The 27,140-nt window shown below is 40.2% G+C and overlaps 1 protein-coding gene across 15 annotated transcripts in view; it reads right to left on the bottom strand.

Annotated features, from left to right (window-relative positions):
• FOXP1 (forkhead box P1) overlaps positions 1–27,140 on the bottom strand; it is a 596,348-nt gene that overhangs the window by 354,872 nt on the left and 214,336 nt on the right. For 11 of the 15 annotated variants that reach the window (XM_067755202.1, XM_067755200.1, XM_067755201.1 and 8 more), the window contains one exon: positions 25,581–25,676. The exons of 3 other annotated variants lie outside the window; for them this stretch is intronic. The gene's annotated coding sequence lies outside the window, so the exon portion shown is untranslated. Of the gene's footprint in view, positions 1–25,580; positions 25,677–27,140 lie in introns of those variants that run through there. One more of the 15 variants, XM_067755191.1, reaches the window with a different exon arrangement.

Here is a 27,140-nt window from a genome sequence, read left to right on the forward strand (position 1 = left end):
CATAGGTCTTGGTGATGATTTTCTGAACTGATATCAAAAGCAAAAGCAGCAAAGCAAAAATAAACAAGTGGAACTACATCTAACTAAAAAGCTTCTGCACAGTGAAGGAAACCATCAACAAAATGAAAAGGCAACCTGCTGAATGGAAGAAAATATCTGCAAATCAAATATCTGATAAGGGGCTAATATCCAACATATTTAAAGGACTCATACAACTCAACATAAGAAAAACCAAACAACCCAGTTAAAAATGGGCAGAATATCTGAATAAACATTTTTTAACAGAAGACATACAGATGGCCAACAGGTACAAAAAAGATGTTCAACATGACTAATCATCAGGGAAACGCATATCAAAACCACAATGAGATACCACCTCATGCCTGTCAGAATGGCTATTGTGAAAAAGACTAGAAATGACAAGCCTTGGAGAAGATGTGGAGAAAAAGTAACATTTGTGGACTCTTGGTAGGAAAGTAAACTGGGGCATCCACTATGGAAAATAGTGTGGAGGTTCCTCAAAAAATTAAAGATAGAACTACCATATGATCTAGCAATTCTACTTCTGGGTATTTATTTAAAAAAATGAAAACACTGATTTGACAAGATACATGCACCCCCATGTTCACTGTAGCATTATTTGCAATAGTCAAGACATGGAAACAACCTAAATGTCCACTGATGGATGAATAGATAAAGAAACTGTGGTACATACATACAATGGAACATTATTCAGCCATAAAAAATAATGAAATCTTGCCATTTGTGAGAACATGGATGGAACTCAAGGGCGTTAAGCTAAGTGAAATAAGTCAGACAAAGAAAGACAAATACCATACAACTTCTCTTCCATATGGAATCTAAATTTTTAAACAAATTCATAGATACAGAGAACAGATTAGTGCTTGCCGTGGGGTAGGTGCTGGAAGAAATGGTGAAATTTTTAAAAACTGAATTTTAGTTTTTTAAAATGTATTTAAGCTAATACATTTAACAAAAAAAAAATTAGAGGCAGAGGTAAAAGCATAGCATTTGAATCTTTCCAAATCCCCTCAAAAAAACAGAACAACCTGAGAGCAAGACCAAAAACCAAACCAAAAAACAACTGTTTGTTGGACAAATTTACAACAAAGCTAGGTGACTAGGTATTGCCTCAAGCACCAAAGTACCAACAGGTGTTGGACAATACCAATACCAACCACAATTGCTGCAGGTTAGTTGCATGTACACAGAAAGGAGCAGAGGGATACAGCAGGGCAACTGAAGGGCCTGAGAAAGAAACTCCCCAAATTTCAGTAAGTATTAAATGAAAAAGTGTGATGAATCAATTTAAAACAGCAGATGAACCTGGGAGGAATTTTTCCCATTCTAAAAAAGACACAGTACACAGGGCTCACATTAAGAAACCCTGCAGAGTCTGGTGTAGTCTAGTGCAGTTAATCTCTCAAAACTGATCTGCCAGGACTCCACTCCAGGACAGGACCCACAATGAGGAAAACCTGCTGGAAATAGAAGAATCAAAATTGAAAAGGACAGAGAAAATCAAGAGGAAAGAAAGAGAAGGTTCAAAAAAAGTGGGGAAGGAGAAGATTGTGTAGATATTTTAAAAAGCAGGCCAGTAGCCTAGCAGTTGAAAGCAGACAAGAAGAGGGAGCTCTAGGAAGTTAGAAGAGCTATCTAAATCAAGCCTCCCTATCAAAAGTTCAGAAAAACAACTTATACATAAAAATGGGCAACAGAAAAAGTTTTCAGATCAAACACTACACAAAATTATAAGAGGGAAAAAGGGAAAAAGAATAACACCCTACAGAAAATGAAAGCACACATCAGAAAGATATGTCATACAGCAGACCCAAACTGTAACCTATTATTTTAAAATGAGCTAGAAGACATTAAGAATATGAAATAAGGCATGAAAGAATAACATAAATCAGAATTAGAAAAACTGAGAAATGAAGGAAGGAAGAATGGACCTGAGGAAAAAAGAAAACATCATTGGCATAATGAGGAATATACTAAGAGGACACAAGAGTAAATGAATACAACAAATAATGCCTTAAAAGTGCTAGAAGGGGGCTTTCCTGGTGGTGCAGTGGTTGAGAGTCTGCCTGCCGATGCAGGGGACACGGGTTCGTGCCCCAGTCCAGGAAGATCCCACATGCCACGGAGTGGCTGGGCCCGTGAGCCATGGCCTCTGAGCCTGCGTGTCTGAAGCCTGTGCTCCGCGACGGGAGAGGCCACAACAGTGAGAGGCCCACATACCACACACACAAAAAAAAAGTTAAAAAGTTAGTTAAAAGTTAGTAAACAGCTAGTTAGTAAAAGTTAGTAAAAAGTTAAAAGGCTAGAAGGTTAAAAAAAACGAGGAGAAAATTAAAAATCAAGAAGAAATAAAGACAAAAGAAAGAAAATGTCAAATATTTAAGTTAGGTAAAGAAGATCCAACATATGGAGAATAGGAATCCCTAAAAATGAAATAAAAGGAAGGGACCTGTCCAGATACCTAAAACTATATTCAAAGAAACTTTCCTGAAATTAAAAAAAAACAACTTGGGACTAGATGTTGAAAGAGGTCACTGGATACTTGAGCATACTGTACCCAAATGATCAACACCAAGACAGAGTCTAGTAAAATTTCTGGACTTAAGACTTAAGCCAGAAGAAAACGGAGTAACACAGCCAAGGTACTTAAAGAAAAAAAATATGTACCAACAATTTTGCAGCCAGCAAAAACTGCTTTTTAAATTTAAATGGAGCAGCAAACTGTCGCCAAAATGCCCAAATTCAGGTAATGTATTTCCCAGGAGCCCTTCCTGAGAAATCTAATAGAAAATGAGCTTTTGACAAAATGATCAAAGACATTAACATAAGAACTAGTGTTGAGCTCTGAATATACTTACTTATAGAGCTAAGACTAAAATGTGATAAAAAGGGAAAGTACAGTATAAATGGCTATATGCTCTGAAAAGACAGACATAGTAAGCCATTGAAAAATAATAAAGATTAGTAATAGTATATGTAGTAAGATGTTTAACTTCTTGGTAATCATAATTGGAGACTGTAGTATTAGCATTGTTATTCTGAGACTGTTGCACGTATGAGGTGGATAAATATGCAAATTAGTAATTATGGAGTATTTTAATTCTATCAGCTCCCATATTCCCAAGAACTGGGATCCTCACCATAGTAGAAAGGAGATACATACCTATGTACCAGATAAGAAGCTAACTAAAAGCCCTCTAATCATGAATATGAAGTGGAAATAATCAGTCGAATTCATGAGGCCTAGACATAATGAGCAATCCAACAACAATAAGCACAGTTAGCAGTATGATAATTGTCTTGAAACACAAATTTCCACTAAGAGAATCCAAGCTTTTTTGGGCAAATATCCTATGTCAGTCCTCAGGCAAGAAATGTTCAAGGTGAGTCTGAAGCATCTCATCAGAGCGGTAAGCAAAGAAGCAATGAAAGACCAGTAGGATCATCTCAGGAGGATCGAGGAGCCAATGTAAAGAAGTCCCATCATCAAAGATGGACAATGTGATCTTCAATAAAAAATAAGGAATTTAATGGACTGAAACTAACCAACCAAACTAACCAACTAACCAACGTTTACATGATGCAGAAACATATTAAAATTTACTGGTTGCTTTCAGAGGAGGATACGGAACTAATCCATTATCTTGAAAACTGGTAAACATTGGGAAAAAACAGGCATTTTTCCTGTATCTCTTATAAGAACGCTTCCATTGGGTAACCAAGGAGTAGCTGAACAGAAAAATTACAAAAGTATTCCAGTTAATAAACAGCGGAATTAGAACATCACCATTTTGCAACTCCCAGGGAATTAATGGATCTAGCCAGTGAGCATTAATGGCTACTAACATCACAAAAAGGAAGACAATAAAGTATTATGTCCCTCCTCAATGAAAGAACACAATATCACTTAAGAGTCTTGCCAAAGGGATCAAACAGAAGCCTCTGGACCCAACTGCGAATTTGCAGGAAATAGAGAGGGCAAAGGAACATGTGAGCTGAGGATGCAATCATACAAATCCAGGCTCTTGAAACCTCTGCAGCTCATGCGGCCAGGGTTCTCCAAAAGGAGAAGTGTAAAGAAAAGAAAGAAACAGAGGGGAAACTTGTAAATTAAGAAACTTAGAAGACATATAATTTTTTTTTAATGGGCAATACTAAACTACCATGTCTAAGGATCCACATGTAGGTAATAAAGTAATAATGAAACAAAGGGAAATAATTACTACAGAAGTACTGGTCACTCTTGGAAGGGGCTGTGAGTGGGATCAGGCACTTGAGGGGTTTCTGGGTGGCTGGCAAAGTTCGATTTCTTGACTTGAATGGTTGTTACAAAGACATCCACCATAACACAACTGACATATAAATATATACATATATGTAAACGTCCCATACAGCAGCCACTAGCCACATGTGGCTATTACGGTATAAACTAACTAAAATGAAATAACTTAAATTTAGCTTCTCAGTCATCCCTAGTCAGATTTCAAATACTCAGTCGACAGTGGCTTCCTTTTAGACAGTGCAGAAAATAGAACACACTGTACAGAATCAGTTTGTGTGTGCGTGTGGTTTTCTGTAATTGTTTTTTTTTTTACTTTATAATGAAACTTTCAAAGTGCATGCCCCCGCAATACATTACACAATTGCATTTATTTGAATTTATCTTGAATACAATAATACTGGCTATTCTTTGAAGCAATGGCCAAGGGTGTACACCTTCCAGAAGAGAGACGAATACTGTGAAATCATTTTACGGCATTAAGGGGCAGGAACCCTGCAAGTGCAATGGATCTGAGTTAAAGTTGCTAGTACACAATACAAGAAACGTCCATCTCAAGGACAACGTAGTCGTGCCTAGAAAAGGTTAATAAGCTCTTCTCCACTGTGGATTGAGAACTGATCATTTCAATTATCATTAAACATTTATTAGACATCAGGAGCAGGCAAGGCTACGGCCAAATACAGTAGTAGAGTTCTTGCCAAATGGACACTCCAAACAAGGCACTTAAGATATATAACCCAATTACACAGATGAAGGACAAGGAAGCGCTCCTTCCACCGGGCTGGAGATCCTTAGGTCAACGACATCATACCTCTGTAGGACTGTTGAGCTCACAGTAAGGATGAAGGAGGAAGTTCCTCTGAAGAGATTCGAAGGAGGTGTATGAAAGGGCAAAATGACAGCCTGGCCAATAGCGTCATAACAAGTTTTCAAGCAGAGCAAATGACATCAGAGAAATGGGAGGCTAGACATTCCCAGAGATCAAAGTGACATCTACAAAAATACGTGACATAATAGAGCAGAGAGCCGAAAAAGAAATAATTCCGAGGTCAAAATAGAGACTCTCAGAGAACAAATGTATTAAAAGGCAGTGGTGTCCACTAATCCTCTCAACTCAATCCTCAACCCTCCTGAGTTGTCAGCAGCTCAAGGGACAGTGCTATAGAAGAGTATAATTATAAAGGAGGCATTCTGAATAAACTAGAGAAAAGGGAGGGAGGAAAGAAACATCCCAGCTACGAAATACGATTCCAATCGAGTCTTTAATTATCCAGAGAGAATGTAAATATTTTCTTTAAAATAATGTAACAGATGCTAAAACAATGAGGAAAAAAATATAAGACTGTGGAACCTGTGATCCAGTGCAAAAAAAAGGGCACAAAGAGGCATTAACAGTTAACAGGTGCAGAAAATCAGTAACTTCAAATTATACTTTGGTTATCATACAAGGGACCACACAGCAAAGAGCAGGCTAGCTTTGAGCCAAGATAAAGGATGCGTAACTAGAACATGATCTAGAATGGGTTAAGGGCAAATAATAAGAAAAAGAAGAAAACCCCAAATCAACAGGGTGTCATTCCTTCCCCCTCCATTCCAATCTGAGCCTTTTAATCTCAGAAAGTCCATCACACGTTTACTTGTATCTGGATATGATCCAAATATTCTGTGCAGCTCTCTTTTACATTTATTCTATCGAGAAAGATTTGGCAACTGAAATCTATTATGATGTCAAAAGGTAGCTGACAACATAAAATGTATCCCGCTGAGTTGATGCCTCACACGGCTAAATTTACAACAACAGGAGTATCATAAAAATTACAAGAACTGCAAATTAACCACTGATTTCTAGTTCACTGACATAAATAACAGTAAGGACCTGGATAACTTCCAAACATCTTTACCACTGTTTAATTTGTCAAAATCTATCAAGAGCCTTTCAACCACAAACCTGTCCTCTAAGGTACGTTATCATTCCCACACTTAGATTAACATCAGGGGCAACCCAAGGAAGACTGCATAATCACTAAGACTCCATGAGGATTCTTCTCTCCCGTTTGTTAATTCCTCCATGTGTCAGTATCTCGCCTCTTTCTTAAGTACCACTCTTACTTTCAATTAGTTATTTAAGATCATTTAAAAATTTGGCTCTAATCTTGTGAGCTATGTCTGTCTGCTTTCAAAATCAGTCCCTCATTACAGTGCTAAGGTTCCTACTGGGCTCAAATTAGCAAGATTTTCTGTTTACTTCATATTTGTGAACCAGGAAGCAGGTAACAGTATGGTGCTAGAGTAGTTAGCTGACAGCTGTTGGGAAACCCAGCAGGTAAGGAGGTCACACGTGGAAACAAAATGACAAAGACAATAATTCCTTTCTCAGAGAAAGTTCAGATACAGAACCACATGGTTTCCTCCACTAACAATCAACTCTAAGGACTATTCACAGAGATGACAGGAAAAGAAAATGGTTTTTAACTTAAATGCAAAATCTCTTCTGAAAAACTATATTCGTTCATAGGGAATTTAAAATCACCACTAAACTACTTCATCGCTCATGGATTAAACACCAAAATGTGGATAAGGATAATAAAATGGGTAAAGAAATAAAGAAATGACTTTTGAAACTTTTATTCAGTGAAAATGACCTATTTATGTCTAAATGTATGGATGTGTGTACACGTGAGTATTACCCCACCCCTGCTTTCCCACTGACATATGTCTAGAACAAATTTATAGTACTCCTGAAAAGAAAAAAATTATATATTTGGCCATAATATTGTTAGCAAAAACAATCACTCAGTAGTATCACTGACTGAGTAGAAGCTGTATATGCATTTCTGCCGAAACTAGGCAGTTCTAACTCTTTGATTAGTCCTAATACAGTGAGTGCAGGGAGCTGTGTGATAGATACTAAGTAAATCTAGCATACACTACTTGTGCCCAAATTGGTTTATTTCACATTTCTGTATTTGGGGGGAAAAGCAATTTCTGTATGACAGATGCACCTGCAGTTTGCCATGTGACCTACACACAGAAAGAGCTACAGAGTCATAGGTTTAGCAACAAGGAGAAAATTGCATTTTATTCTTTTTTGCTAAAAAAAAGCATATTTTTGCCATGAAACATGTTTGTATTGAGTTAGTCCATGTCTACACAGAGTAAGTGAAAAACAGAAATGCAACACTGATTTACATCTGGGTAAGTCAAAGCCCCCATCAGCCTGCTATCCAAGACAATGTTGGTTTGGCCTCAGTTGGACCCTACTGGTCGCCTACAGTAATAAAATGCATGGGATAAAAAAGCTATCCATCCTTCACTTCTCTTTACCAATGTAAATGTGGCCTAAATGTCTCCATCAGTGTCAGAAAGTTGCCCCATTATAAAACTAAGCTTTTTCATCAGTGTGTGTAATTTTTAAACCTTAAGACTGAATGAAGTCCTGAAAGCAGGTGACACAACAAGAATGCTCTCTTTTTAAGAAAGTCTTCACCTAAAAACAGAGTCCTGAAATACATGAAGCAAAACCTAACAGAACTGAAGTGAGAAACAGACCATTCAACACTAGTAGTTGGAGACTTCAATACCCTACTGACAATAATGGACAGAACTAGGCAGAAGATCAACAAGAAAACAGAAGACATGAACAACACTAAGAATCAAACAGACCTAGCAGATATCTATAGAAAGTCCCACCCATCAGCAACAACAGAATATGCACTCTTCTCAAGCACACATGGGACATTCTCCAGGACAAATCATAGGCTAGGCCATAAAACAGACCTCAATAAATTTCAAAGGACTGAAATAAAACAAAGTACGTGCTCCAATTACAACAGAATGGATTGGAAACCAGTAATAAAAAGAAATTCAGAAAACTCACAAATGTGGAAATTAAACAACATATGCCTAAATAACCAATGGGAATAAAGAAACCACAAAATAAATTAGAAAATATTTGGAGATGAATGAAAGTAATGACATACCATACCGAAACTTATAAGATACAGGTAAAGCAGTGCTCAGAGGGAAATTTATAGCTGTAAACACCTATGTTAGAAAAGAAGAAAGATCTCAAATACTTATTTGAGTTAATCAATTGGTTAAATCCACCAATATATTCTGGAACTTGATTCTCCAGTCATAAGACTAAGCAACAATAGATAACTAATAAGAACCTGCTGCATAAAAAATCTTTTAAAAAGAAAAAGAAAAAAGAAGACTAAGCAACTTTCACAGCAATCATTTTTAACTCAGTAAAGATACAGCTTTGAAGTTGTGTCAAACAGAATGTCACAAAGTTACTTATATGTGGAAGTTTTTGGTAGAACATGATTCTCTTCTAATTTCCTAAATGAAGAAACTGAGATCACATAACAAGTTAGCAGAAGATATAGCTTTAAAACTTCGGTTTTCTGAATTTCACTCTAGTAGTTTTTCAGCTGCAAAAATAATTAGCATTGTGAATGTAAGTTTTCCATGGCTTAAGATATTTACATGCTGTAAGCTGGTAAATTTTTGGCTTACTATTGCCATACTCCTTTCTAGATGTCCATATGCATTTCCATGTACACATCAGGAATTACAAATCTACTCTGAAACTCATTAAAAGTGTCAGACCACCTCTCCTCAGCAAAGCATTTACTGAAAGATTCCAATGACAAGATAAATGATCTCCACTGTCTCTATCAAGATCAGAGTGGATGACTTTGGGATTGGGGGAGGGAAAGGAGGAATGTGATAAGGAAGCAAGAAAGTCAAGGATAAATTCTGGCTCCTAAAACTACACTGAGTTATGGGAGCCCACACAAAATGGTCTGGGTAACCTGAAACTCTTAACCTAGAAAGGTAGTGGAGCAAAGGCCATCTTCTTGCTGGTCAAACGATCTATGAAGACATAACGGTGAATAATCTGGATTTCAAAAGCAAAGAGACCTTGACTCAAGTGTAAAATCTGCCATTTTGAAAAAAATTTCATTTTTAATTAATTACAGACTTACAGGAAGTTGCAAATATAGCACCGAGTCCTATATACCCTTCATCTAGCTTCCCCCAATGATGACCTTTTACATAGCTGTAGTACATTATCAGAACAAGGAAAATGGCACTGGTACATTGCTGTTAACCAGACTCTAGACTTTATTTACTTGCATTTACTTTTTTCGTAACCCCAGGCAATTTAACACAGCTAACCTCTTTGATCCGCAGTTTACTTATCTGAGACACGAAGGTAGTAAGAGTAGCTATTTCAAAGTATTCATAAGGATTTAGTAAGTTAGTGCTGGTATATTACAGTAGTAGCTGACAAACAGTAAAAATGTGATAAATGTTCAGATTCTAATTATTAAACAAGACTTCTGGGATTTCTAGTTCTGCTCTGACATATTCCTTGAAGCTTTTCTTACTACCCACAAATATAGAGATGGTATCTGCCACCATTTATAGCTTGACTAAACTCAAAGGACAAAAAACACTAGAAAAATAACAGAACATAGCCTACTCTCGAAAGCTTAAAAGGAACTCTAACTCAAATTCCTTTTTGTGTGTGCCCATATCCTGATTTTTTGAAACTTCATTTTTCCAACAGTGAAATGGCTCAGGTCCTACTGAAAACCTTTTTTTGAAACCTTTGGGGGGAAAAGCAGTGGACTAACGAATTAAAATAGCTGAACCTTAAACCAACATCTAAGAATTATCTATTTTAAATGGTTTTGCTTCCCTGTTTCGGGGGTGAGGGGTAGGTTTGGAATTTTTTTCTAATGTACGTTTTTAAATCTTAATAAGACTTTTATTTTAATCAAACAGATTGAACACAAGCCTGGGTCCACCACGCTAGTTTCCAAGCCTACCTGTGTCAGCACTCCGGGACGTAGGGCTCTTTAAGAAGCGGGCTCTTTATTAGGTCATGACTTGGCTTTTGTTTGGAGGCACTTTTTGTATACGTGAGAAACAAGTGTACATATAAACAGTCAGTTCCAGGCACGATCAAGGTTCCCCAGTCTGGGGGCTATCCACGCTCCTGTCAACCGTTTGTGCGAGCCCAACCAAAATCCCTCTGGCTTTGGCACTGCTGACATATGCCAGTGCCCACAATGCTCCTGGGCCCTACCGCCTGCACAGCTATATCTTAAGGACACGAGTGTTTAATTTACAATGGCGAAAGAACGTTGCTCGATGTTCCCCCAGCTTTGAAATTTTCAAACCTTGAGAATGGATGAAACTGAAACTTTTAAGATTTTGTTTTTTTGGTTCTTTCGCTTTTTTTTTTTTTTCCTACTCTTTCTTCTTTTTGCAAATTAGCTGCATTTTCAAAACCTGCCACCCACAAACAGTCTGAAACACTGAAGTGTCTGCTCTGTTTCTATCAACAGACATTATTTGGAATCACTTAAAAGGACAAATAATATGTCCACTAATCAGCCAAACAGCTAGAGTAGACATCTTTGGTTCATCTGAATGCTCAGATGTCTCTTCCATGTTCCTAAAGTCAGACCAAACAAGAATCCTATTTGGCTAGCTTTGGCACTGGGTTCAGATTAGGGCAAGCGTCTCAAACCAAGTCATCTCCAAGGGAATCACTTAGGGTTAACTAAGATTGTAGGAAAATAATTTCACAAATACAAGACTTGATCTATTCCAACTACCACATACATCAATTAAGTAACCTATGAGCCTTGGTTTTCTAATCTCAAGATTTATTTTTAACTGGATCAAAGAAAAGACTTGGGGATGGGAGGAAGCAACTTTTGTTATTTTATAAATTATACCAGAATGATCAAAACCTGGTTTCCTACCTGAATGGAAAAGATGTCTTTACCTCTGTGGACCACTGTCCTCTGTCCCGTTCTAACTCCCTTTTTCTCGACATGAACGTACGTTTCCCTTAAAATTACTTCTTTTTTCCTACCCTGGTGTTATGCAAGATCCCTGCTTATTTTGGCGATGGAGACAAAATAAGAAGAGCCACCCAGAGTTCTCCATTCCAAAGGGAGGAGCTTCCCAAGAAAAGCAAAGTTGTGCTGTTGTATTTCCTTTCAGCACTGCCGAAGAGCAAGAGGCATTCTTCAGAGCGGAAATCAGGACAAATGAGGGGGCTGCTTCTGAAATACCTGTTAGAACCATGAATGGCAGGTGTAGGCAGGGACCATCTAAAGGTTCATGAGCACTTACTGCTTGTAAAAAAAAAAAAAAAAAAAAAAGGAATTGGCAAGAAAAAAAAATATGAGAAGTGAGGTGGTTAAGCACACTCAACATGCAATAAGAAAAGACACCTTTCAAACAAAAAAACATGAGACAAGGAGATGCCTTTCATTTCAGAGAGAGCCCAGGAAAATCCAAACTCTCAGATGGAGTAGGCGAACCTTGCCTTTATCTCTACGCTCAAAATCCTCACAAAAATGGCCATCAGACCTAGGTGAAAGGCTTTGAAATTAAGGAGGAGCCAGCATGCTCCTACAAGAAAAACAAAGAGAGCCTTGCATATAGGATATTGGTTTCAACGAGGAAGGGTGGACGCCAAAAACAGTATAAGAATTAAGCGCTCACATAATAGATCACTGTTTGAGTGAGGCGCTCCTGCAGATGCTGGAGTGACCTAAGCCTCACACTTGGAAAGGCTGTGTGACTGGAGCCATGATATATAAAGTAAGACCCAAGCGCCAAAGTTCTGATTGAGCCAAGCAAACTGTGGCTGTTTTTGTTGGGTGGAAGAGGCTTTTTTTTTTTTTTTTTTCCCACGGAGCAAAGAATATTACGGTAAACATCTGCTAACCATGACCACAGAAGGGGTGGTTGTTTTCATCCAGGGTCATTTTAAAAGAATAAATGTAATTAATAAAACCACAGAGTCATAGTACCCAACCTTCCAACAAGGCTGCTTACTTCTGCCCACAGACCTATTTATTTAAGAAGCACTTAATTGAGAAAGTTCCCTGACGTTGCCATTAAGACTTCTTGGGGGCCACTGATGTGGGGTAAGAATGTTCTGTCTGAAGGGACACTTGAAAATACAGCTGGGACTTCCCTGGCGGTCCAGTGGTTAAGACTCCGCGCTTCCAGTGTAGCGGGTACGGGTTCGATCCCTGCTAGGGGAACTAAGATTCCACGTGCCACACGGCACAGCCAAAAGAACAAGACAACTGGACTTCACTTCTTATCTCATTCCTTAGGGAGTTGCTTTCCAGAAGGCTCTCTATTGGCAACTTATTATTATAATACATGTATTATTTAGGTATCTGAAGCCCCATTAAAAGAAAGAAATTAATGTTCCAGTGGGTTTACCTCACACATAAAAGCCCCCGAGGATGTCTCTCTGTCAAACTACGTCTTTTGAAAATGACTAAAAATTCATAGACTCCAGAATGGTTTGGGTTTTTAAAAATTCCTTATTTGGTTCGTTCTTTTGGAAGGAATGGGGAGGTAGGGAAACTGAATTATTCAGGCTGACTGTCATTCAAATCTGTCACACTGGCGCTCAAAACATCACTTTACCTTTGAACAACCAGCCACAAGTCCCTCCAAAATGAGCGTCACCTATAATTATTACTAACTGTTCCCAATTAAGAGAAAATAATCAAATTCATAAAAACCCAACTTCCATTTTGAGTTAAGCAAAGTTCTGCTTTACCTACAAAGTCAGAGGGTCTTCTAGCCTTAAAAAAGCCAGTTTTGCATAAACTAGATGCTTTCACTGAATCAAGTTAAAGAACTAGGGTTTCCTATTTCTGACCTATGGTCACCTCAATATGACCAATCAACAAGATACTAAGTTCACTGAGTGTAAAAAACATTTTCTCTCTCTAGCTCTATTTTCCATGGAACTAGAACACAGCAATTCAGAAAGGTCAGACTCCAGTAAGCTTACTGAAAAAATAAATATTAACTTCATCAGCCCCACTTACTCTCACGGTTGCAGTATCGGACAGGGTCCCTACTGTTGGACCGGCTCTAAGAGCAGCCTGGGAGCGTGGGGTGGGAGACTGTCAGTGTTTCAACTTTTCCACCAATCAGTGTTCAACAAATACCTATTCAGCACCTCCTAGGTACCCGTTACGGAGTTCAGTGTGTGCGCGCGCACGTGCACGTGTAGGTGTGTGCGAAAGCAGGGAGGGAGAGAAGGGTGAGGTGCTGTCTTCTGAATGCTACTGACACCTCATAGAACTGTTAGGGGAAGCTAACACAAATTTCAGCGTTCACTGAATCTGGAGAATCATTCTTGTGTTTACTTGTTTGTGCATTTTCCGCAAGGCTCAGCGTTCTGTGCTAAGAAGGAAGGCAGGCAGAGATGGAGATGGAGTAGGCAAGCAAGGTTTTGATACTCCAACTGCCCTTAAGGAATGAGGAGCCATTAAACAAGGAAGAGAAAGGACTACAAAGGCCCAATCGTATTTAATAACTGCCAATCCCTTCAGCTGTGAAAGAGAGCGAGCCTTAATGTAACCCACTAATTCCACCCCCCAACACAGTCAAGACTCACTTCCACAAGTAAGTCCAGTATCAGAGGCCACTGTGGTCAGAACTGGAATATAACCATGTGTCGCTATACTAAATTATGCTTAAATAAAAATGCAACGCATCCATCCTCTTTGTATAATAGAGGGATTAAATCAGCTATAATTTTCAAGCTTTAAAAGAAAATTCCAAGCTTTTAAGTCTATTCCTAGTGAAAGATAATGTGACGAATGTCATAATAAAAAAATAACTTAGTAGGAGGAAATAATTCTTTCTCCTTTTAAAATTTTCCTGATGAAATGCATCATTTTACCCTAATGCATTTCAACATACTTACCCCTAAATGTAAATTTGTTTTGATAAAATGAAGAGCATTTGAATCCAAATTGCACACTGATGCTTCTACACTGATCTGTTATAACTCAGTAATCAGAGTTAACAGACTGCCTAATTAACCAAGTCATCATTTGCCAAGATCCAAATATGGGATGAATTGTGGGCCAAGGAGAAAATATGATGGACATGAAAATTATTAATTCAGGGAAGCATTAAAAGCATGTGGAGTTAAAGTTCTTTGCTAAATCTTCCCATCATTAATATCCTTAATTTTTATAATAGAAGTAATATGTGAAAATAAAAAAATATATTACATTCAGGGTATATGGAAAAACATTTTTAGATCAACTAGTTATTAGTCATTGATACAATAAATTACTTTTTTAAGCCTTTGACAACCTATGGGGTAAAAATCACGGACACCCTCTGATAGTAAGTAACATCCATTAAGTGCTTCCTTAGGTGCCACCATCATGATCGGTGTTTCATACGGATCAATATGTTTATTCTCCATATAAACCCTAACCCTTGGGAAGGTACTATTTTTATCTTCAGGTAACATTCAAAAACTGAAGTTCAGAATATTTTTTTTTTTACCCACAAGAACTCCAAAATTTATAAGCAGCTCATGCAGCTTAATAACAGAAAAACAAACAACCCAATCCAAAAATGGGCAGAAGACCTAAATAGACATTTCTCCAAAGAAGATATACAGAGTGCCAACAAACACATGAAAGAATGCTCAACATCACTAATCATTAGAGAAATGCAAATCAAAACTACAATGAGATATCATCTCACACCAGTCAGAATGGCCATCATCAAAAAATCTAGAAACAATAAATGCTGGAGAGGGTGTGGAGAAAAGGGAACCCTCTTACACTGTTGGTGGGAATGTAAATTGATACAGCCACTGTGGAGAACAGTATGGAGGTTCCTTAAAAAGCTACAAATAGAACTACCATATGACCCAGCAATCCCACTGCTGGGCATATACCCTGAGAAAACCATAATTCAAAAAGAGTCATGTACCAAAATGTTCATTGCAGCTCTATTTACAATAGCCCAGAGATGGAAACAACCTAAGTGTCCATCATCGGATGAATGGATAAAGAAGATGTGGCACATATATACAATGGAATATTACTCAGCCATAAAAAGAGACGAAATTGAGCTATCTGTAATGAGGTGGATAGACCTAGAGTCTGTCATACAGAGTGAAGTAAGTCAGAAAGAGAGAGACAAATACCGTATGCTAACACATATACATGGAATTAAAAAAAAAAAATGTCATGAAAAACCTAGGGGTGAAACAGGAATAAAGACACAGACTTACTAGAGAATGGACTTGAGGCTATGGGGAGGGGGAAGGGTAAACGGTGACAAAGTGATAAAGAGACATGGACATATATACACTACCAAACGTAAGGTAGATAGCTAGTGGGAAGCAGCCGCATAGCACAGGGAGATCAGCTTGGTGCTTTGTGACCGCCTGGAGGGGTGGGATAGGGAGGGTGGGAGGGAGGGAGACGCAAGCGGGAAGAGATATGGGAATATATGTATATATATAACTGATTCATTTTGTTGTGAAGCTGAAACTAACATACCATTGTAAAGCAATTATACTCCAATAAAGATGTTAAAAAAAAAAAAAAAGAATGTATGAAAAAACAAACAAAGTCCAATCCTTTCAAAATTCTTAGAGAAGTGTTACTAGAAATTCTATAATTTAACTCACCAAAACTTTACCCATGGAAGCTTTATTCACTCATTTGTTATGTACTTAGTAGGAGAAAGGCAATCAGGGTAACTTGACAGATGCCACGTGGCTAGCCTGGACAGAAACCCTTCATCAGCAGCTATTTCCCATCACTAACATCACTGGTATGGCCTAAAAGACACGTATATTTTAACTGGGCTAAGTAAGGTATTTTATAAGCCGTTTTCCCTAGGTAATTCAAATCCAAGTCCAAATGTAGGGTTTAATTCTAGAAGAGACAGTAAGTCCACCAATCTGATCATTTTTCCCTTGGCTACTTGGTAACTAACTCCTATTCATCCTTAAGGGTCCCAGCCAGATCTCACTGCTTCGGGGAGGGCTTCCCATCTCCCACCTCCGATGTCTCCTCCCCAACCTCATATATACGTGTACAATCTATCAGTATTTCTGTAGCTTCTCTAGCACTGTATTATAATTGACCTTTCTGTCTACCTTGTAGATGTAAGTATGTTGAAGTCAAAGACCTTGCTTTAGGACCTACGACAGTGACAGATGGTTGGCGGATGGCTGGACAGAAGGACAGATGGAAGGAGTACAGCAATGAATGAAGCCCAGGCTCCTTCAGGACAGAGGCATGGTAGTATTTTTGAGGCAAAACCCACTTCATCGATGTCAATGTCACTGGAGATGTCCAAGTAGTAGGCACAGAACTTAATGGGGAACATCTCAGATGACACTCAATCTTGGAGAGCTGGGCTACATGATATTTAAAGGTTCCTGCCACCTCTGTAATCCTATATCTTTACTGTGCATCAAGTACAGTGCCTTTCTGAGCAATCCTGGATCCTGGACCAGGAAAAAATAGTTATAAAGGACATGATCAGGACAACTGGATGAAATCTGAATAGGGACTGAGGTTCGGACTATATTTTATTAATATTGTATCAATATTACCTCATTGTACTGTGGTTATGTAAGAGAATGTCCTTGTTCCTAGGGGAAAAAAAACGCTGATTTATTTAGGAATAAAAGGGTATGACACCTGCAATCAACTCTCAAATGGTTTTGAAAACAATTACGTATAAGTATAGACATATGTGTGTATGTGTATTACATAGGTAGATCGATAAGACATGATAAAGCCAAGGAGCAAAACGTTGAATCTAAGCAAAGGGATCCTTTTGGGGAGTTCCTGGACTACTCTTGCAACTTCTCTGTAACTTTGAAATTACTGCAAAATTAAAAGGTGCCTGTGCTTCAAAAAAAAAAAAAAAAAAAAGGTACAGTGCCTTATAGGATATATATGCGCACTCTACCTTCCGAAAATTCTGTCCCTTTCTTCTGAAACAAGCACCCCTTTCACCCACTTTCCATTGTCTTGCGCAGGTCAAAGGTCATTCACCTCTCTTGAGACGAGCACGTGACCCACGCCAGGCTACCCACTGCTTCACACCTCCCCGCCAACCCAGCCTTGCTCCAACCCCAGAAACTGTTTCAGTGATAGGCACATGGCACACAAGGGACCAATCGCAGAACCAGGAAGATCCAGATTCTGTGAGAGCTGCTAGAACTTATAAACAAAGATTCCTTTCTGCTGGAGTTGCTACAAAAGCAGAGTGATGAAGGGTTATGTTGCGACAAACCAGTCAACAACTCCGTGAAGGAATCCAGCACAGAGCACTGCGCGCGACTTGAGACCAAGACTTAACAGCGAGATCTGAACCCCCCACTCCAGATGCTCCTGAAGCTCATGCTACCAGCCGAGTTTCCAGCATCATGAGCCACTGAATTCCTCTTTATGCCTAAACTGGTCCCAAGTTACCCAAGAGGCCTGACAAATGGTGGGCTCAGTATCTGAAGGCACAGACACATTAAAAATGGTCTGCTGTTTGTGTTAACAAGGACATGCAGACAATTCCAACCCCTGGAGTAAAAACTGCTTATTCGTTGGTCTTTTGTGACTGGCTTTTCTATATTTTTTTCAAACCTAACATTTTACTATGTTTTTTAAAAACCTATTATCTGTTATTTTTGAACGTCAAAGTCCTTGGCATACAGCTTATGAATCTGGAATTCTATTGACCAAGGAACCAAAGATCTTCTAACTTTGCTACCCAGTGTTACCTGTAAGTACCCAGATCTTCACTTTGGTAAATAAAAAGCCTTCCAGGTGAATGCATCTCAAGAACTAAACCTGCTTGCTGGGAAAATGCCCCAGGTACAGGACTGCTGCTTTGGGAAGGGGACCCTCTCGCCTGCCACACTTTTTCACACAGGTGATTGAGTGGAACAATTCAATCTTTGGGTAGTCAGAGGCTAACATGAACTAAAATGAGGGCTGCAGAGATGAGGTTAACTAGAATAATGTACCAGAGAAAAATGACTCAAAGATCCAGAGAAAATGTCTTAAAAGGCACGTCCAACTAGAGACCGAAGAACGCCAATTAAGTGGCTGTCCTTGTTCTGAATCACATCGGGACTTAACTTTTATTTCCCAAAGCTCTTGTACTAGCAAAAAGAATTAAAGCATTTGAAAAAGGCTACTAAGAACAAACAGAGCTGGTTACATGGCACTGAAGTATAAAGTCTCAACACGTAGCATACAAGCAGCCCCAAAGTGAAAAATGTATGTTCAAACAAAACCATGCTTGCAAATCAACACCCTAGGAAGATGCTTACATGGTGAAAACAATATGGTGCGGTGGTTAGGAGCCATGGCACCAGAGGAAGAGTGGTTGGGTTTGAATCCCAGCTCTACTTCTAATGAGCAGAGAAGTTTGAGGGAATCATTTCACCTCACTAGGCCTCAGTTTCCTCACCTGTAAAATGGACTTTTTAGAATCATACCCATCTCATAGAGTTTTGTGAGCTAATATGTAAACTCCCACTAAAGGCAGCTATTACAGGGAAGACTTTTCACAACTAGACTGTTTCTCTTCAGCACTGGTTTTTGGAATTTCTCAGGATTAGGTTTTGCATGAGTTTTAAAAATTCTACTCTTCTCTCTCATTACTTGTAAGGGAGAAGGGGGAAACTACACACACAAGGATTGGTGATAACATGAAATGCAAGTTCTTCTAGGCATATACAACTATAGAAAACCATATGCATGCTTTATTCTAGTAGAATTAAAAAAAATTATCATGTTTAAGAAGTGGGCTGGAAGTGAAGGAATAGATTTGTGTCACCAGTAACAAATGATCTGGGGCAGATATGGACAAAGACGGCCTCTCTTGATGTGAACATCCAGGGTAAATAAAGGTTGACTGACGGTCCATAAGAAGCGGCAATGTGAGATTCGAGCCCCAGCACATCATAACCAGACTCACCTGGCCCTGAGAGGCACACTGAAGGCAGCAACATTTCAAAACATCAGAGAAAACCCCTTGGAACGCTCCTAATCTTTCCTGCTGATGCTCAGGCATCAGGATACTGAGAAGACGGCTGCATGGGTGGTGATCCAGGTTGTCAGGCTTCCCGTGTAAACGACACGAATCAAGTCTCGCATTACACGGATCTGTTTCCCCTTTCGTGATTATTGTTTTCGTTTCTGAAATGGTATTTGGAGACAAGGGTGTTGCATGTTTTTTATAGATGGAAGAAAAGCTGGGTCTTTGCCACTCCAAGGGCTGTTATGAGTCTAATAAAGGTTTTTCCTGAATCGTTTGCTTCACTTAACTCCTGCTCATTGAACTTTAGCTTTTTTGCTTCTAAAAAGGATATTAGGAACCAAATGTGATGCCCTAAACTGTATTTTACTCATGCTCTTTTATTTTTATTAAGCTGAGAGGGACAAATTATAAATCAACAAAAATTAATGGCTTTTCTTTTTTAATTAATTACTTTATTTATTTTTGGCTGTGTTGGGTCTTCGTTGCTGCGCACGGGCTTTCTCTAGTTGCGGTGAGCGGGGTCTACTCTTACGATGCGGTGCGCAGGCTTCTGATTGCGGTGGCTTCTCTTGTGGAACACGGGCTCTAGGCGCGCGGGCTTCAGTAGCTGTGGTGTGCGGGCTCTAGAGTGCAGGCTCAGTAGTTGTGGCGCACGGGCTTAATTGCTCTGCGGCATGAGGGATCTTCCCGAGCCAGGGCTCCAACCCGTGTCCCCTGCATTGGCAGGCAGATTCTTAACCACTGCGCCATCAGGGAAGCCCCTATCAGCGCTTTAAATTTCTTAGATAACACTAGCTCTTCCATAAATCATGTCAATGAGAGTATGTGACTTGATATAGTTCATCTTTTACCACCAAAAGCTGTGGGATAGAGAGAGAGACAAATCCCTCTCTGTGCTTGGGCTTTCACACAGCAAATGCACAACAAACAGCACAGTTCAACCAGGCCCCAACTAACACAACATAGCAACCAGAACAGACCCTCTACCTTAAGCAGGTGAAAGAAATAAAAGCTCACAATGAAAGATATTTACATCTACCTCCGTTCAATCCATACAGACTTGAATTTCCTTTCAAAAAAGAGATATGTAAATTTTCAGGACCAACACATCAAGGGTACAATTTTTTTTAAAAATATTTATTTATTTATTTATTTGGCCACGCTGGGTCTTCAGTTGTGACACGCAGGATCTTTGTTGCCACCTGTGGGATCTTCTTTTTTTTTTAGTTGTGGCATGCATGCAGAATCTAGTTCTTTGACCAGGGATGGAACTCGGGCCCCCTGCATTGGCAGTGCAAAGTCCTAACCACTGGACCACCAGGAAGTCCCCAATTTTTTTAAAATTAGAATTTCCAGGCAACTTAAGACATGGTCTATTGTGAGGCAGGAGATCAAATGAGCTCTGATTACTTAAGGATGAAACATCTCCCCAGCCAGGCAGCGTAAGGACAGTGCAGGACCTTCAACTCCAAATTCCAAAGGTGTTTCTGCATGTGGGTTGGGCTCCAAACACTGAGCCATCCCAGCATTTGAGGTTTATCACTGGCCTTATCTGAAACAGATCCCTCACATCCAACAGTCGACATGCTAACAACAAATATAAAACAGGTCATCCCACTGCTCGCTCATTTTCCACTTTTTAAAGGTAATTCAGTGCATGAAATGAGCGAATCTAATAGGGAATCCAGGTTCTTCACCATCTTTATCCCCTTTAAAATGAAGATCACAAGAAAGGACGTTATGAGTTTTGTCAGTGTGGTTCCCAATACCCTTCTGTTGATCTTCCTGAATCAACAGCATCGTTACTCTGTTCCAGATCCTGTGCAAAGCACTGTACACATAGCATCTCATTTAACCCTTGCACGAACACTACGAGCTTATTTATTAGGTCATGCTATTTCCCCTGCCTCAGGTAAGTAAACTGAGGACCAAAGAGAGGAAGTAATTTGTCCAAGAACAAAGAGCCAGGGAATGAGAGTGCTGGGATTTGGGCTTGGAATCCAACACCCTTAATGAACTTATACCACCCACCATAAGCTTTAGAACCAAAAGGCAAATGATTCTGTCTTCATGGGGAAGGTGATGATGTATAACCCTTTCCGGATGGGACACACAGAGTATCAAAGACTTGTACAAGGTAGAGAGGAAGCTTTCCAGAGAAAACCCAAGGGCAGGATTCTATTCCTATAATAAAGGTGACGTGCGTGGTTTCATTTCTTTTCTTACTCTCTCACCGAGATGCAGTCCTCTTAGTACCATGAAATATAGAAATTCACAGGGAAATTCCAAATGTCCTCTGACTGCTTCGACAAATACTGACTGACAGCCTGCCTACTATTCACTGGGCACTGTCAGCCATGAAGAAGCAACACTGATGCAGACAGATCTGCCCCTTGCTTATTACCTGGTTAACAGGTATATTCAGAAGGTGACAGAGCTGTAGTAAGTTGAAACAGACAAGAGGCTTGGGTGGCTGACAGTGAGAAGGGGGAAGAGGGAAATCACCTTTAATGGGGGTAGTCAGGGAAGCCCACCCCAAGAAGGTGATATTTGAACTGAATAATGAAGGATGAGAAGGGGTTAGCTCTGTGAAGCACAAAAATTGTTCCAGACAGAGAATCGCATGGTCCAGGGGCGAGGAAGATTTTAAGGCAACTGAGCACAGGAACAGTGTCTAAATAAAATACTTGAAACCACAGAGGAAAAAGTTAGTTTCCAAGAGTCTCCTGAAAAAGTAAGAGCCACTCCTACAAGCCACTACTTCCACAGAGTCAAGTAATCAACAGACAGCCATGGTCGAGTGGTCGCCAACGCTTCTCAATCTCTGGGACACGTGGCCAACTGGGCCGTCCACGGGCACAGCTGATGATCTCTGCCACAGTCATGCGGCAGCTTCTCTGTGCATACGACACTGTTCTTTGAGGGCCAGTCCCAAGAAGACGTGTGGGGACCAGGGGCTGCTTTGCAGACTCAGCACAAAGGCGGGGACCGGGATGAGGCCGGGCAAGACCGACCTCATGGAGCACCAGCCTGCATGAGTGAAACCCTACTGACTTTCAGATTATCATCAGCAATACCAACGTGAAAGCAGTTAGTGAATTCTGCTTGCTGGGCAGGCCCATCGTCTGAGTAAGTCAAAAAACGGAATAAAGAACGAACTGATTGCCTCTCAGGGGAAAGCGTCAAAATGGGACCCAGAGATCTAAGTTCCGTTAGCCGGGCTGTCCAGCTGTATACGTGGCTGCAGAGTCCTTGGAGACGGGCATCAAAGCCACCTCCCAGGGCTTTACTTAAACTTCCAACAGAATACCAGGCGAGAAGCAATGGATTGTGAAATATACATTGTCTACCAGTACAGTAATGGCCAGCGGACCAGCCAGAGGACGGCAAAAACTCCTCAGACTGGGATTTCCAGCACATCACCCAGGGCGCATGGCACAATGCTGGCATTTATTACCTACCAGGAACTGTGCTGCGCTCTTTACAACCATCATCTCAGTAATTCTTTATAGGAATCCAGCTCCTATTTGTATCCCCATTTCCCAGATGAGGAGGTCATGGCCCAGAAAGGTTAAGTAACTGACGCAGGGGCACTCAACCAGTAAATGGAAATGGTGGAATGTGAACCTAGGCTGATTTAACTTCAGTGCAGACACTCTTACCCACATTGCTATCCTACAGCTACAGCAGGCATCCAAGAAATGTCTGTGAACGCATCAGCTACCGTGTTTCATGAGCATCTATCACAGGCTCGTATAGGCAGAGACTATATTATGAAGGAAAGGGAAGTCTCTTCCGTGGGATGGTAATTTTCCCGAGAATAAAGTACAGGCCAATCTGGAATAGGGAAACTGGACAGGAGTGGCTTACTTGTCTCCTCCACCCTCCAGAGTAAGCTTTCAGCAGACACATGGGGAAGAGCAAAGCAGAGCTGCAGAGTAGGCAGCACTGTCCAGTCTCTGAGGGATAGCTCAAAGCCATCAGTGGCAGCCCTCACACATACTGGGAACAACACAGTTGGGTGCAGGCCTGTATGTCCTAGGACCTCATGCTAGGACTAAGGCTTTAACAAAATCTCCCATCCAGAGGAGAGAGAATCCATTCGAAAATTTGGGAGTTGAAATTTTTTAAAAAATTAATTAATTAATTAATTTATGGCTGCACTGGGTCCTTGTCGCTGTGCGCGGGCTCCTCACTGCGGCGGCCCCTCCTGCCGCAGAGCACGGGCTCCAGGCATGCGGGCCTCAGTAGCCGTGGCTCGAAGGCTGCAGAGCTCAGGCTCAGCAGCTGTGGCACACGGGCCCAGCCTCTCCACAGCATGTGGGATCCTCCCGGACCGGGGCTCGAACCCGTGTCCCCTGCACCGGCAGGTGGACTCCCAACCATTGCGCCACCAGGGAAGCCCTGGGAGTTTAAATTTTGGTTGATGGGGCTCATGAGACAGAAATTTCTTTCTCAGATTTGCCGTGCCACTTCTAGTAAGAATATTATGGTCCTAAAATATTTACTGAGATACGTATCTCTGCTGAGAATTGAATAAGCTGAAATGCAAACATGTAAAATTCAAATAAGACATTAGACACACAAATCAATCAAAGAAAGAAGGCATTCATCAAAATAAATAAAAATTAGATATGGAAGAAAAACTGAGAGCATGATTTCATATAAGCAACCACGATTGCTACTTAACGACCACACACCTTTTCTTCATTACTACTAGAACCTGGAATTTATCTGGGACAACACATTTCTCAAGTCTAAGGATCCAGTTCCCAGATGCCCTTATATTAGAGGTGGATAAAAGGATGTAAATAGAAGCCACTGAGCAAGACTTCAGGGCAAGTTCTTTAAAGAGGACTTCCTCAGCTGGGAGGAGTACTCTTTTTGTTCCTCGTACTCTTGCCTCTTCCTTTCAGGATGTAGAAGCAGTGGCTGGAGCGCCAGCAGCCATCATGTGACCATGGAAATGAAGCAACACCTAAACAGGCAAGCAGAGCATAAAGACAGAAAGCGCAAATTGCTCTCCCCCAGACATCTTTTATGAGAGAACACACAACTAACTTTTTTACCCTCACATAGGTGCATCTCTGTTACTGGAAAACAATTCTTAAATGATAGAAAGACATGAAAACATATCTAAAGACTAGCCTACTATTTTTTGTCAGAAAACAAAAAAAAAAACTAGGAATTCATGAATGGAGATTCTGATTACCCCTCTAGTCACCAAGCTGTTTGTTTAAGTATGACTTTCCTTAATTAGTACCACTAGTCCAGGGAAGCATATTTGCTGAACCTGTCTCTATGTTTTGACATGCAAGGCTTGTGAATTTCAAACATACTTGTAGACATCCAAAGCATTATTATTTATTAGGGCCTATTTTAAAGGTGGAAGATCTGAAAACACTCTCAGAATCTGATGATTCAAGGAAATTTAATGGCTCTGTATCGGCATTTGATCTTTAGCCTGCCATAATCCATCCGCATAGCCCTTCATCCGTATTTGATACCAAAGAGGCATTTCAACAGCTTGTCCATCAACTATAAAATAGAAGGAACATACAGCCAAACCACATGACTTAGAAAATAAAAGAGCTTTCCCTCACACTCATTTAGCTCATGAAAACCCAATGTGATTAAAAGGGTGAAGGAGGTATATTCCACTAGGTGAACCATAATAATGGTATATGGCATCCGTTACATTTGTAAGGAGTTTCGAAATTTTCAAAGTGCTTTCCTGTACATTATATCTTCTTTCATCCTTACAAATACAGCCTACTCCTACCTCAGTAGAAAGGGCATTATTTTTTTTATTCCCATTTCTTCTTGATAAATGGTTTGCTCAATAACAGAGGGACTGCTACCTGGTGAGGTATCCTGATTCCAGGTCATCTGTTCCCCTTTGATGCATTAGATCAGGGCCCACAAACTACGGCCTTTAGGCCAAGTATGGCCCACGACCTGTTTCTGCAACTGAAGTTTTATTGGATGCAGTCACGCCCATTTGTTTACCTATAGTCTGTGGCTACTTTTGCGCTACATCAGCAGAGTTGACTAGTTACAAAAGAGACTCTATGGTCCATGAGGTTAATAATATTTACCATCTGGCCCTTTAGAGACAAAGTTTACCAACCCTTCATTAGATCACCCTTCCACAGATATGATGCAAGTTACAAATCCTGCTCCGAAAAGCCATAAAGCTATCGTGGAAGGCAATAAACGTATTCCTGCTGGCTTTGGAACTCATGCTTGATAATGGGGCATTCCATTATCTTCTGAGGGATTACTATATCCAGTATCGTGTCACCTGCAAAGGTGGATGGCAACTTTTAATCGGTACACAATGTAAGTGTTGTTTGCCACTCACCCTGAACTTTTAACGTGTCTCACAGCCATAAAAAGTCTGGAGGTCACTGGTTGGGGGCATGCATAATGCCACAGGACTGCAACACACAGAGAGACACTGAAAGCAAAAAGAACAGAAGAGGTTCTTAAGAGAAGCGGCAAACTGTGTTGCCTCAAAAGTAACACATTCACGTTAAGCCTTAGGTCTTCCTTATTGACACCGTGCTTTTAAATATATAATCACGTATCTGTGTACCTATTTTGTCCTTTCCCTTCTAGAATCAGCATTCCACGTAGCTCGTAATTTGAGTTCAGCGTTATAGAATTACAGCACAAAGATGTTACAGAGTCAAGTAAAACTGCCACTCTTGAAGCCACTGTCATTCACTTAGGAAGTTTGGTTCCTTTAACTTCCAACAGTTCTTATTTTTGAGGATAACTTCTAGGAATTACAATGTTATCTCATTCTGAGCAATATGGGTAAGATGATCCCTGAGTCCCAGTGAAGATTTTCCTTTGGGTTTTGGTCTTCAGTCTGTCTCAGTGCATTCAGTACAAGCGACCGGAGGAAATACACACACAAACGTATATGCACACACACACACACGCACACACACACAAACATCATCACCTTATTAAAAAAAAAAAAAAAAAGACAAGCTATCTCACCTGCCAGACAAACACAAAATCTTACTCCCCAAAGGTTACAGTTCTTTCTCCATTGCATTTCAAATGCAGAAGGAGGCTGTGAAACAGGCCTCTCCTGCAAACAGTCAGCCTGTGCATGTGCTCGTGTGTGCCGAGGCCATGCGCTTTCACGGCTTAGTTGGGTTATGAGTATTTACCAAATACAATGCCAAGTAAGTTGAAGTTGCTGACAGACAAGTCAGCTCATCCTCAAGCAGTTTCAGCAGGTTTTTGTGAACAGCAGTCAGTAGCAAGGTTTTACATGCCAGGCCTTTTCTGCTTAGATCCTTGAGATGATAATGACACCTGTACAGCCCTGAAGATGTCAGAAGGGACCCGCTGTGAGGTAGGGAAATGCAACTACAGGACGAACAAAAAGCACGACCTCTTCCCTGTGTGCGTGCTGTTCCCTTGCAAAAGTAAACTCAAGAACACTCCGTGAATGCACATGTATTCTAATCTAATCAGACAGAGAAGTTGAAACCAAAAAAGAGATGTATGAAGTTTTATGATTTGAATAGTCGTGTATCTCCGGAAACTACGTGGGCTGTCTGTCTACTGGGGCTCAGCAGACTGTTAAGTGGTGGTGCTCCCAGTGGGTGCCTTTTCTTGATAGGAGATAAACTCAGGACAGATGGGTCCACACTCTGTTTTCTAGGTATCAGGTATCGACGTGAGTGTAAACTGTTTGTCAAATACATTACGGACTAAGAATCGTCATTCCCATATGAGTTTTAACGTGCTGTGTTAGCGTTATTCTCCTTCAACAAGGCAGCTTAAGAGCACAATAAGAATGCATCAGAAATATTTTTCCAGGTAATTTCAGTTGGCAAAGTTCAGACTTAATTGGTGACCTCATTAATGAGCAACTGCCACAAGAAAGAGGACCCTTGTC

The sequence above is a fragment of the Pseudorca crassidens genome, chromosome 10 (genome assembly GCF_039906515.1).
Source record: "Pseudorca crassidens isolate mPseCra1 chromosome 10, mPseCra1.hap1, whole genome shotgun sequence".
In the NCBI taxonomy this organism is placed as follows: domain Eukaryota; kingdom Metazoa; phylum Chordata; class Mammalia; order Artiodactyla; family Delphinidae; genus Pseudorca; species Pseudorca crassidens.